Here is a 12,077-nt window from a genome sequence, read left to right on the forward strand (position 1 = left end):
AATGCGCCGATATTTAACTTAGTGTTTCATGAAACTGACGACATGAGCCAACTCATGAAAGATTTTGCAAACAATCAAAGCTAATTATTCAGTAACATTGTTAAGCTCCTGTCGCTTTGGAGACTTCACACTGTCCAGTGGCCAGTGCTTTCTCGCTGTGCGCCGAGTCTTCTAGAGCAAATGTTGAAAGGGCATTTTCAAAGCTGAGAATCATCAATCGAAAGGAAAGTGCTTCCATCAGTGACAGCAACCTCGTAAAGTATGATTGCGTCAAAACAACAAGCTCTAAGGTTGTAATATGCACAAACGTAGGGGCTTTGTAGTTAAGCATTTGTGCGTTCAAACCTTCCAGATAACAAAAATATGCTTCAGTGTGTTTTCATGTTTTCGTGTTCAGATATCATTTCATCTAAGATTTTGGAGTATTCAGAATACTGCATAATTTAACTCCGAGTTTCGGACAATTGGTGATTTACGACAAATAAACTCCGATAAACTCCAGATTTCCGCCAGAAAATAAACTCCAAAAAACACCCTCCGAATTTCAAGAAAAATAAACTACGAAAACACGGAGCCCTAGGTATAAGAGGCACTCCTTCCGTGAAAAGGATGCAGCGCAGTGGGTGTAAGGATACGGCCACACTTCCATATGACTGCACACATGCGGCTTGAGGTTGGAAGTCTGAGCAAATGTATTTGGGCAAAGGTGACACTCCAAATGGCATACACAATCCAATTGCTACAATGTCGGCAACACTGAAAGAAGGATGTGTGCAGTGACCATGGCTGCAACTGCAAAGACTCCTTGAATTGAGGCTGCAGCGTGAATGTGAGTGGCATAACGTCAGGCAGGACGTCCCTGCAAGCTCTTGCAACTCTGGCCGTGGCCCCGGCTGTCAATTTCACTAAAGCTGTGCAAGGAGGCTTGATGGGCAGACACTTGCATTCTTTGAAGTCGCCAGATTTTTCAGGTAGAGTTTCTGAGCTGTACAATTACTGGCTGCACCTGCATGAAGAGTCCACTTGGCAGCATATTAGACACGCCAAAACCATAACACCAGAGGAAACTTTAGGCGGCAGACAAAACACAGACAACATTTTGCCGGAGCTGCTGCAACTTTAGCTTTTTTTTTTTCTTTTGAGAAAAATGAAAATAGAAATCATTACACCACACTTGCTCCTGGAAAACAAACCCATACATTCTTCAAATTGCGTTCTTGTACGATCACCGACTTAACAATCAATATATAGTAGCAAAATATTTGCCCAAATTCACAAAACTTCTTTTCAAGGCTTTCTAAAGTGCCATCCCCAGGGCGATCGTTTAAGTACCATGCCGATCGCTATTGTGATTAGTGGGTTGCCCAAATGCCAGCAACGTGAATACTACAAGTAAACAATTTGTCATCACAAAAAAAAAACAAAACAATTCTGCAGTTTTATGAGCAGCAACTCAGGTGCTGATCATGAAGTATATAAAGAATTATCCTTTCATCAAGCATATAAGTTACTCTTGATGAGAGGCAAGCCATAGAGTAAGAATCGATTCCAAATATTCTTGCTAAAATTTCACTGCACGTGTGTTAGACTGTATAGTCGAGGTGTGCTCAATCTTTCTGGTCTTGGGGAACCCCACCAGCTCTCTCATAGGGCTGCGAAACTCTTTCCCTCACTTTTTCCAACAATATGCGCAGGCTGATGCATATGTTACACAGACACTTTCACTGCCATTGAGGTGAATGGCAGTTGATACCAAAACTGCCGTTCAACCGAACAACAGTCTACTTGGAGGGGTTGCGAAAAAAATTGCCCGGGATCAAACTGCCAGGAATAAAACGGCCCCAGAAGAAATGGCTGTGCATGTAAAGTAGGAAAAGAGTGCCAGAAAGGTCAGATGACAGCAGTGTTGCAATCAAATATCACGTGACAATAATACAATTCAGCAAATCCTCATGAAAGATATCGACATACGAAAGACATTAGCAGGAAGCACGGGATGGCACATTGCAGAGAGCAAGAACGTAGATCGGACAAGTTCCACCATGCAGTTCACCAGCTGTGCTCCGTTGTCGTTTGAAAACATGGTCGGCCAGGGAGCAGCCAACAGTTTCAAAGACGATACACTCTTTGTGGTCTGAAGAAACGACCATGACGCAGAAAATAGCCCAGAACAGAGTTGGGGCTTCCTAGAAGACATTCTGAGGATTTATGAACCAAAACCACAATCTAATTACGAGGCACACCATAGTGGACGACTACAAATTCATTTTGAACAGCTGGAGATCTTTAAATTTTACGTAAATGTAAGAACACAAACATTTTTTCATTCCGCTCTCAACGGAATGCGGCCACCAAGGCAGAGATGAAACACGCAACCTCTACTTCAGCAGCTCAATGCCGTCGACTAAAAGGCCACGCCAGGTCTCGCGCCAATCCGTCTTTTGCATAAAAAGTAGCGCCATCTCCTCTCTCCTCTTCCTACGCTGCCGTTTACTCTGTTTTGTCGACTGCGTCTCCTCCTACGCAGTGTGCTGAACTAGCATACGCTCTCCGGATCAAATGCTGTCGCTACGTATCGCTCGCATTTTGATTGGAATATTTTCACGTTATATTATGACGGGCTGCCGAAACATCAAGAGAAGGGCGTCTAAATGTCGTTGTGCTTTGGTGGCACTACTATTAGCATTGAGACACTGTGCCGCGCCGCCCTCGGCGTTGGTTTATCTACCGCCGTCGCCTCCGCGCTACAGCAGCTTCAGGCCCTCGTCGGCCAGTGGCCAACGTGTATAGCGGGCCTTTAACGCTACGACTAGGCTGCGAGAGCGAATGATCGACCAGCAGTATATATGTAATTGCACAGGTTTCACTGACTTAATTGTGAGCTACCGATCCATCAGCGGGAGCGGTCCGGCGAAAAAAGGGCTCCAGTGGCTTCGCTAGCTTGCACATTATCTTACACAGTTGTGTACGATGCCCTATAAGTGCCCAAAGCTGTGTAAGTGATCATGCCTTTTCGGTCTGCCAAGATAAGCAAATCGCAACGTGCTTTCTGGACGTGCATGAGACTGCAGCCATGAGCGAAATGTGGCGAAACGGATCTGACAAGAGAGTGCACTCTCCCCGCTGTTCAGACACAAGCGAAGCCTCTGGAGCCTCTTTGTCAACCAACCACTTCCACAGATTGATCGGTAGCCCACTAGCCAGTGAAACCTGTAAGACAATTACACATATACTGATGGTGGATCATTCACTCTCGCAGCTTAGTCATAATGTTAAAGGCCCACTGTGCACGCTGGCTGATGAGGGACTGAAGCTGCTGAACCCCAGAGACGAGAGCGGCAGATCAACCAACGCCGAGGTCGCACGCGGTGTGGCTCAGTGCTCACCTCTAATAATAGAGCCACCCAAGGTCAATGACATTTAGACATCCTCTCTCGATGTTTGGCAGCCAGTCATATTATAACGTAAAAAAATTTTAGCAAAAATTACCACCCAGAAAGCGCCAGCGATACGTAGCGACTGCGTTTGATTCGGAGAGTGTCTGCTAGTAAGTACAGCACCGCGTAGGGGGAGCCATGGTCGACAGAAAGGGTGTGAACGCCGGCACAGGGGGAGGAGAGAGGAGATGGCACTAACTTGTATTATTGAGAGGCTTTATTTTGCATTGCAGTGTGGCGACACCTAGTGGGCTCCGCGAGAATCAAAATGTACGACGTCGGGCATGAAGGCAGCTGGAATTGTTTTGTGCATTTGTAAGTCGTAATTTTCATTTTGTGCGACTGGCCGCGTCCTAGACAGTACATCGAGGCCGGCAACGACTCTGGCGCGACTTTAAACCGTGAGCCGTCGAAATATGACGATGGGATTTCGTGCAGCTACGCCGACAAAACCAGTCACCGTGCGATATGTGCCTCTGAACAAATACATCGCACCGCAATTCCTATTCTTCATGTATAGTCGTGCTTGGTATGATTCCAAATATGCTTTGGAAGTTGAAATGCACGAACATGAATGCTCACCAGCCGCCCATATCAGGGTCAATCTGTGGGGTCGATTCTGCTCAGTGGAGGCAATGCCTCCTTTAGAAGATGCCTGCCGCGTGAGCCGAGAAGCTGGTTCCTGCCACTCTGGGGTTGGCTGCGAGCGCTAGCTGCGGCGGCCGCTCCAAACCTGAACCACGACACCCTGCTTCCGAGATTACAGCGGCGTCTGTTGCAATCCCGGAGGCAGGACCCACGGTCTCTCGTCAAGCCATTGGTTGAGCGCGTGCCAGCCTCGTAATCGTCACTTGCTCCGCAACAGGAAGTAGGGTCGGCACCGAGCGCCGTCTCTCCGCGACCACCCTGAACTACGGGAACCTCCGCTCCAATGGGAAAGCGAGCGACGCGGCAGGCATCTAGTAAAGGAGGCATTGGTGGAGGTTAGCCGTGTTGTAGCAGCCGAGTTCATGCATTCGCCACTGTTGAGACGGGAGACCTGCACTGAACATACTACGCCAATAGGGCGATAAAAACTGCTTTTACAGCTCAGTTTTGACCATAGGGGCCATAGCTTTTTGAAGGACCGATTGTGTGTGCAGAGGATTAGTGCAACGCAAACGGCGCATTTGTTGACATCAGCAAGTGTAGGGCCACCGCTCCTGTCTGCTTCAAGCACAGGAAAAACCATGCACCGCTGAGATGAAATAATGACGAAATGCTAAAAACATACATGAACACTTCTCATGCGCATATCAGAAGTGTATCACACTGAGACGACAAGGCATGAGCATCCGGGCACACTGAAAACGGTGACTACAACCACCTAGCCGCCGTTTTGGGGAGCGCGGTTACTGCTGATTGTGACAGGTGCTCCGCACTTTTCGCATTTTTCGATGGTGCATTGCTCGAGTAAACTCTGCACACATAAGCGCTCATTTAGAGAGCGCATATAGCCCTCAAACGAAAATGCTGATGCCTGCCATAATGACGTGGCAACAAGCATTGTTGCTTACGTTGCAGCACGGTGCCACCGTGCGCTGCAGTATCGAAAGGGCCATCACTTGTTGCTTATTTGGCGTAAGAGGCAAACTGTGTTTCTCAGTAATTTGGCAGCATAACAATACACACATCTACCACCCTATGTAGTTGCATTTCGTTCATGGAAGCGCCAGCAAGTGCGACCGACATCCTTCAATCAAGGTAGAAGCAACCCCTGGAAGGCACGAGATGGTCTTTTGAGGGATCACCAGACGTTTGTGTGCAGGCATGAGCGGAACAAAGGTGAGCGCTACTTTCGGTTTCAAGGAGCATGGGAGCTCCTAGTGCTTACCGGACATCCTAAGTTATTTTTTAAATTTCTCTTTTTGTGAATTTTAAATCGGGCGAAGCGCGGAAAGTAGTTGTCTTCGTGCGTCCATAGAGCTTGCCTCCGCTCTCCCTTGCCACTCAGTGAGCAATATCACAAGTCGGATCGCTCTCAGTGGCCTGCTTGGGTCGTCGTCTCAAGTATGAAAATGGGAAAGATATGACAGATAATCTTGATCAGGCGTGCAAGGAACAGAAGACGTAGGAAAGTAGGCCAACTAAGCATTAGATGAAGATGGCTAAATCGTGGCATCGTGTGTCGTGCTATGCTGGCCCCTTGTCTTGCCGTGCGCATTACCGGACCGGTTACGATTGCCAACGCCATCTACTGTCAACGAAACTAAACCCGTCGCCACCAACCAACCTGTCTTCGCCACCTTTTCTCCTGGAAATCCAGTTCCAGCGCGCACAGAAGTGCCCGTCTGGCAACACCACGCCTCGCCTATTTCACTTGTCACAGGACTGCACCAAGCACTACTTAACAGGGAATGGAATGTCGCCTGCGTGGGGCATGACACCGTTCGGCTTGCCATGCTGATCCACGTATCGGTCCAGGTTTGTTACCTCGGGAACTCAAAGGATTTTCGTAGTAGTGACCGCTTTCTCATGGCGGTGTCTTGCCCATTTCATGTAAATTGGCGCATTGTGATTTCTTTATGTAGTGACATGATTGCTTTTAAACTGCTTTCGAAACTTATGCTGTTATTCTCAGGTGATGTCGAGTTGAATCCAGGCCCACCTGATGCTACCGAGCTCGCACCTTTGTTAGAAGCAATTCGAGGAGAAATCGTAGACATATGAGCATTTCAAGCAAACCAAGACAAGATATTATCGTCCCTTCAATCACACGTAACACTGCTGGAATGCACCAGACAACCACCAGGCAATGATTCTTTAAAATCTCAAACAACTCAGATCCACAACGATATTGCAGCCCTAAAAACTGCAAGCATAGATACTAGTAATAGGATGTGACAAAATAACCTACTATTCTTAGGATTAGACGACTGTGTCGGTGAGTCATGGAAGGAGTCCAAAGATAAAATACTCGCATTGTGCGCAGATAATCTAAACATTAAATTAGAAACCAACTCCGTTGAGCGAGCACACCGAATAGGTAAATTTTGCGAATCAATGAAGCGGCCTATCATCGTGAAATTCACCCATTTTAAGACAAAAAGCAACATTATATCTCATGGACGAAAATTAAAAGATACCAGCCACGCCATCAGAGAAGACTTCGAGGCTACCAAGTGCGCGTATAGATCTAAATCATTACAGTTCGCCCGAACTGAGAAATGTGCATTCAAGCTCAGTTTCGATAAACTTCATATCGGTAGTAAGTGTTTTTTCTATGACATCGCACCTTCTAAAGTTGAGGAATGCACACCAGCAATGCGGCATGCGTACGCGCGAACCAAAAATTCTGTTATTACACCCACGGTCCCGAACAGAACACAACATAGCCTCAAGCCTAATGAAACACCTGGAAGCAATTAATTTTTTCTACCCATTTCAGCATGGTTTTCAAAAGCACTTATCGTGTAATTCCCAACTCGCCGAATTCACCCACGACATTCTGCTAATCATGGACAGGAACCTGCAGATCGACGCCGTTTTCTTAGATTATTCAAAAGCTTTTGATAAGGAGCCTCACAAGCTCTTACTGCAAAAACTATCTGGACTTGGAATCTGCAATAACCTACACAGATGGGTCGAACAATTCCTATCTTGGCGCACACAACACACTTCCACAAACCATTACCGCTCACCTCTTACCGATGAGCCTTCGGGCGTCCCTCAGGGCGCCTGTCTGTCCCCTTTATTATTTCTAATCTACGTGAACGACTTGCCTACTAGCATACATTGTAAACTATGACTTTCGCAGACGACTGCGTAGTTTACAACACTGTTAACTCCTCTGACGATGTTCTTTGCCTGCAGCGTGACCTCGATGCCATTTCGTCATGGTACGAAAAATGGCAGATGCCTCTCAACTTATCGAAATGCAAATCGATGCCTTTTACCCGAACGCACAGTCCCTTTCAGTCCACTTATTACATTAGCTCTGTCAGCATCAGCACCACTTCATCTTACAAATACCTGGGTCTTATTTTGACGTCATCACTCTCTTAGGCAACACATATCGAAACAATACGTTGCAATGCGTGCTCACTCAGGCATCTACAAAGAAATTTAAAAAAGGCATCCCCAGAAGTGAAGATGTTGGCGTAGGTGACATTTGTTCATCCACAACTCGAATTTGCTTCCTCTGTCTGGCATCCATCTCAAGATTACCTAGCCTCATGATTGGAATTCGTTGGAAAACCAAGCCACCCGCTTCATCACTTCACATTATTCACGGTAAACTAGTGTCACTTCCTCGAAGCAAACAATAGGTCTACCAACACTGAAGACCTGCTGCATCATCTCTCGTCTTGGTTTGCTGCACTCCTTCTATTACAATCCACGCTCAAAGCACCACCTTTTTAAACCACCATTAAGAACTTCCTCTCACTAAGTCACAGCTCTGCCATAGCACATTTACCCGGCCGCTCATCTGCCATGACCACTTCCTTTTTTCCTGATGCAATCGTTTATTGGAATGGGCTCCCTGGCCACTACGTTACCTGTACTGACCGCAAAAAATTTCGTGAATACCTAACAAATCACTTTGAATAACTTTCTGTTCCCAGTGCACATCGTTCATGAACCCATCATAAACCACTCGGAATAGTCTACCCTTGTCAACCCTTCCACCTAGTGTTTTTATGTTCGCGAACGTATTGCCGTGTTGCTTCTTTAAATTCGTAATTTTTATTTGATCGTTTAAATTCGTACAAAATCAGAAGTGTTTCTTTTTTGTTGTTGTTTTGTACATAACCACTTTTACACTTGTTTGTATTGCCCCCCCTTGTGTAATGCCTTCGGGCCTTGAATATGATAAGAAATGAAATGAAATCCTCATAGGCAGTGGAGTCAACTTTCCTCTAGTTAATACTATTTCAGAAACTTTATTCTTGAAGGACCTAGAAATCTATCGATGCAATTTAGAGCTGACCTATTGCAAAAAACATATTTGGTGTTCTACAAAAGAAACAACAAGCCCCTGACCTTTAGAGCTTCTTCCCTGCGTGACAGAACATGTGGCTGGACAGGTGGCGCTTCTGCCTAAACGATGCACCACAGTGCACACAGGAAAAGGAACGGTCTCCGGTGTGGCAGCGCAGATGGCGTGTCAGGTTGGTAGCCTGAGTGAATGCTTCCGGGCACAGGTGGCACATGAAGGGACGTCCGCCTGAGTGTGTACGTATGTGTTTGTTCATGTCGGACTTCCTCTTGGTCTGATAAGGGCACAGCCGACAGGAATGCTGCAAGCCATTTACAGACACAAGCGACTCGTACCGCTCCTGGGGCCTTAAAGGCAAGGAACCTGCAAAGTCACAGGGAACATGGGTAGGCATACAAATGAAGTGTTAAACACTTCGCGCAACTAAAGCGCTAGACCTGGCAATCAAAAAGGATTCCCACACTTGTAGGCAAAATATGTGATAACCTAACAGACACATTATAACACAACACAAATATTACCGTTCTGGCACAAGTTCCCTGATGTAGTACACGTCTCATACAAGTTCCCATTTCACTAAACATATATTACTAACCTGAATACATACAAAGCCCTGCTGGCAATCATAAAGTTCGGACTTGGCATGCAATTTTGATGTCTTGACTAAATAGTCAAATTACTTTCTTATATATAAAACTACATTGTGCACTCATATATTAAACTAAGTATTACGTTTTCTCGGATACAAGGACTTGTAGAATGCAGCACAACAAAACCCATTAGGTGATATTCGAACACATGAAGCATATAAAATTAAATACGAATATTAGTCCAACAAATTATGAAAGAAAATGAACAACATATGAACAACAAAGTTTGCTGATGGAGAATAGAGCCACATCTTTGTGCATACAACAAAGGATTGTTTGTCTGTATTAAAGCACTGTAAACTTTTTTCATGGTTGTTTTACAAGGACTTCAATGAAAACAAAATGCAACCAGTACACAGTGCTGAAGATGACTTATTAACCAATTTGTGCTTCTGTTACAGACACTGCCACATCTACACACCTGAATAAACAACAATCTCACTATGTATAACTCACTATAGTGAATGGATACAACCTCCAGGCTGGCTATACATAGAGGTCCAAATTAGCAAGCCACTTTGATTTGCTTAAACAGTTAAAGTACTTTGTAGGTGTAATACTGCACAATGCCCTCACTTACTAAATTGAGTACTACACACTATTTTAGCATCACAGTACTTTTACCATGCAACACAACAAAAACAACAACTGATACATAAACATATGAAAGAATATATAAAGAAAGCGAACAAGACAAAATACAAAAGACATAAGTAAACAAATCAAAAAACATTCCTATAGGTGGGAATGACACAATCTTTGATGGTGGAAGAGAATACAGCCACATTTCTTTGCATTAAGGAAGGGAATGTTTCTTTGTTAGTGGCACTGTAAACATTTTTCGCTATAATGTTTTCCTTCGTGCAGCAAAACCAAACTCTGCTGCAGAGTGCTGGAGATAACTTGTCTACAAATTATTTTGTGTCATTGACACTGCCACACTCTCATGCACTGTCTTAGCAGACCTGTGAAGACAGGGGCAATGCCGTCCCATGGGTTACCTTGATGAAACTGCATTCTCTACCAGTACATTGCACTGCCTTGTTTTTTTTTTTTCTTTACGCCAATGATTACAACTTGGTGACTGCAATGGAACCCGTTCATTTCTTTCATGATTCCAATAGACACACCAGGCAGAAGGAGCACTCGAAATTTCACTTGACGCAAACACAGTCACATCACCATCACAGTGTTAAATCAATAATAAATCAAACTGGTATGTCATGTAACAGGGCAAACTGGTGGATGGTTTCTAAGAAGCTTGTGAGATGAACTCCTGATACAGTCCAAAGCAACATTGTCTTTAAAGTACCGTAGGAGGAATCGACGCATCTGTAACAGCACAGAGATCACTGTTAAAGCCAGCATGGATGCAAACAGCATGCTCACACAAACTTTTCCCCTTTGTATCAATCAATTTATTCAGGCTAGGGACAGAGTGCAACACTTACCAATCTGATGTGACAATATTTATGTATTAGAAACAATTATTCACTCATGCAAAACATACTTAATTGAACCAACTTCACAGGCATCGCCATTTATCGAAAGCTGCAGAAGAAAAATTGCAAACTTGATAAATTCGCAAGAAAAGAGAGCTGGCACATATGGCACCACTGTCTCAAGAGTGGATTTTATTGTTTACTTCTTATATCACGGATGAGCTAACAAAAATGCAATGTGTATTTTAGGAGAACTAACACTTCTAAAACATTTCTTTGCTCAACTGTGATCACGTTCTCAGCAGAGCATCATAAAAAAAAAGCCAAACCTCCTTTATTCTGGCAAAGCCATAAAGTGGATGCACCCCTTAAAAGATTCTAAGACAGTGGCATCAAGTCTTCCTCAAACTATCAGGAACTCTAATGTGTGAGGAAACTAGGAATTTCTCAGATCAGTGCAATCAAATAACGTAGTCACTGGACTCAAGCTGAGATGATGTTGCAGTGCAAGTCATGTTAACAGGAAGCTGGGCCCTGGGCCTCCCTTACAGAATGTAACAGTGTTAAAATAGAGTACACTTCACTTTAGGTTACATTTTATACACTGCAAGTTGCTCTGCGTAGGGTGGTTGCGGTAAATTTTAGTATATGCATGTGCACTCGGCTGCCTAGCACCCCAACAGCATTGTCATGCCCTGCACCAAGTAAACCATGTCTGCTTACGCTGATGCAACAAAAGAATTTATCAAACAAATTGTAGTTGGACAAATCATCACAAGATGTCGCTTCTCTCAGCTTTGCTATTGCTGGTAATGGCTCTGGTAACTTGGTAACCCATAAACGAGAATTTTGCACAACCGCTTCACGTGCAGTCAGTGCAAGACACTCATGCAAACAATGCTGAAATGTCTTTCGAACGGCAAGACACGCCAACGACATCGGAACCAGAGATGCGCAGAGACGCACATGCAAAACGAAACGATGCATGGTGTTCACAACGTATTTTCAGCTCCTGCAATCACTTCCAGTGTTTGTAGTTCACAAAAGCATGGCCTTCGAGACCGGCTTGTTAACCGATGAAATCGTTTCTGAGGGTGCCCATTCATTTTGTCACCATTGTTTGTCATTTTGTTCCACTGCAACATTAAAAAATTCAAATGCACAGGTTCTACAGCACCGAACGCATTAAACTTTTGCCAGCTTGGTGTGGGACGCGTACGGTTTAACACGCAATGCATAATTTAAGCTAAAAATTTGGTGTCGTGGCCCCTTTACCATAGTGTCACACCCTTCATCCCAAGTTCTGCACCAGTTGAAACTTTGAGCACGAAACAATTTAGGCCCAAGGCAGGCCTGTAAGCCATAGAGTTGCACACTATAAAACCTAGAGGGAAATGTGGCGCTGCTGCGCTGTGGTATGCAAGGGAATGCCGGTATATTGTGGATTCGGATTGGCATCGTTCTTGAAGAGCCAGAACGCCTTGAAGACGCGCCTGGCTAGCACCTTTCTGTCTGTCACAATGATTCATTCCCTGCTAAAATAGGACATAAAAAACTGCTTTAGCTTTAT

General features: G+C 44.7%; 1 protein-coding gene and 2 long non-coding RNA genes across 7 annotated transcripts in view; 1 reads left to right on the forward strand and 2 right to left on the reverse strand.

The window, feature by feature from the left end:
• Positions 1–12,077, reverse strand: part of LOC125940740 (uncharacterized) — a 154,133-nt gene that overhangs the window by 69,339 nt on the left and 72,717 nt on the right. The window lies entirely within an intron of this gene.
• The window catches only part of LOC125940734 (uncharacterized), a 94,934-nt gene that overhangs the window by 37,452 nt on the left and 45,405 nt on the right, over positions 1–12,077 (reverse strand). The window contains exon 1 of one of the 5 annotated variants that reach the window (XR_007463930.1): positions 8,460–8,814. The exons of the other annotated variants lie outside the window; for them this stretch is intronic. The gene's annotated coding sequence lies outside the window, so the exon portion shown is untranslated. Of the gene's footprint in view, positions 1–8,459; positions 8,815–12,077 lie in introns of those variants that run through there. 5 annotated transcript variants of the gene reach the window in all.
• The window catches only part of LOC125940737 (uncharacterized), a 75,053-nt gene that overhangs the window by 26,037 nt on the left and 36,939 nt on the right, over positions 1–12,077 (forward strand). The gene's annotated exons all lie outside the window — the stretch shown is intronic.

The sequence above is a fragment of the Dermacentor silvarum genome, chromosome 10 (genome assembly GCF_013339745.2).
Source record: "Dermacentor silvarum isolate Dsil-2018 chromosome 10, BIME_Dsil_1.4, whole genome shotgun sequence".
NCBI lineage: Eukaryota > Metazoa > Arthropoda > Arachnida > Ixodida > Ixodidae > Dermacentor > Dermacentor silvarum.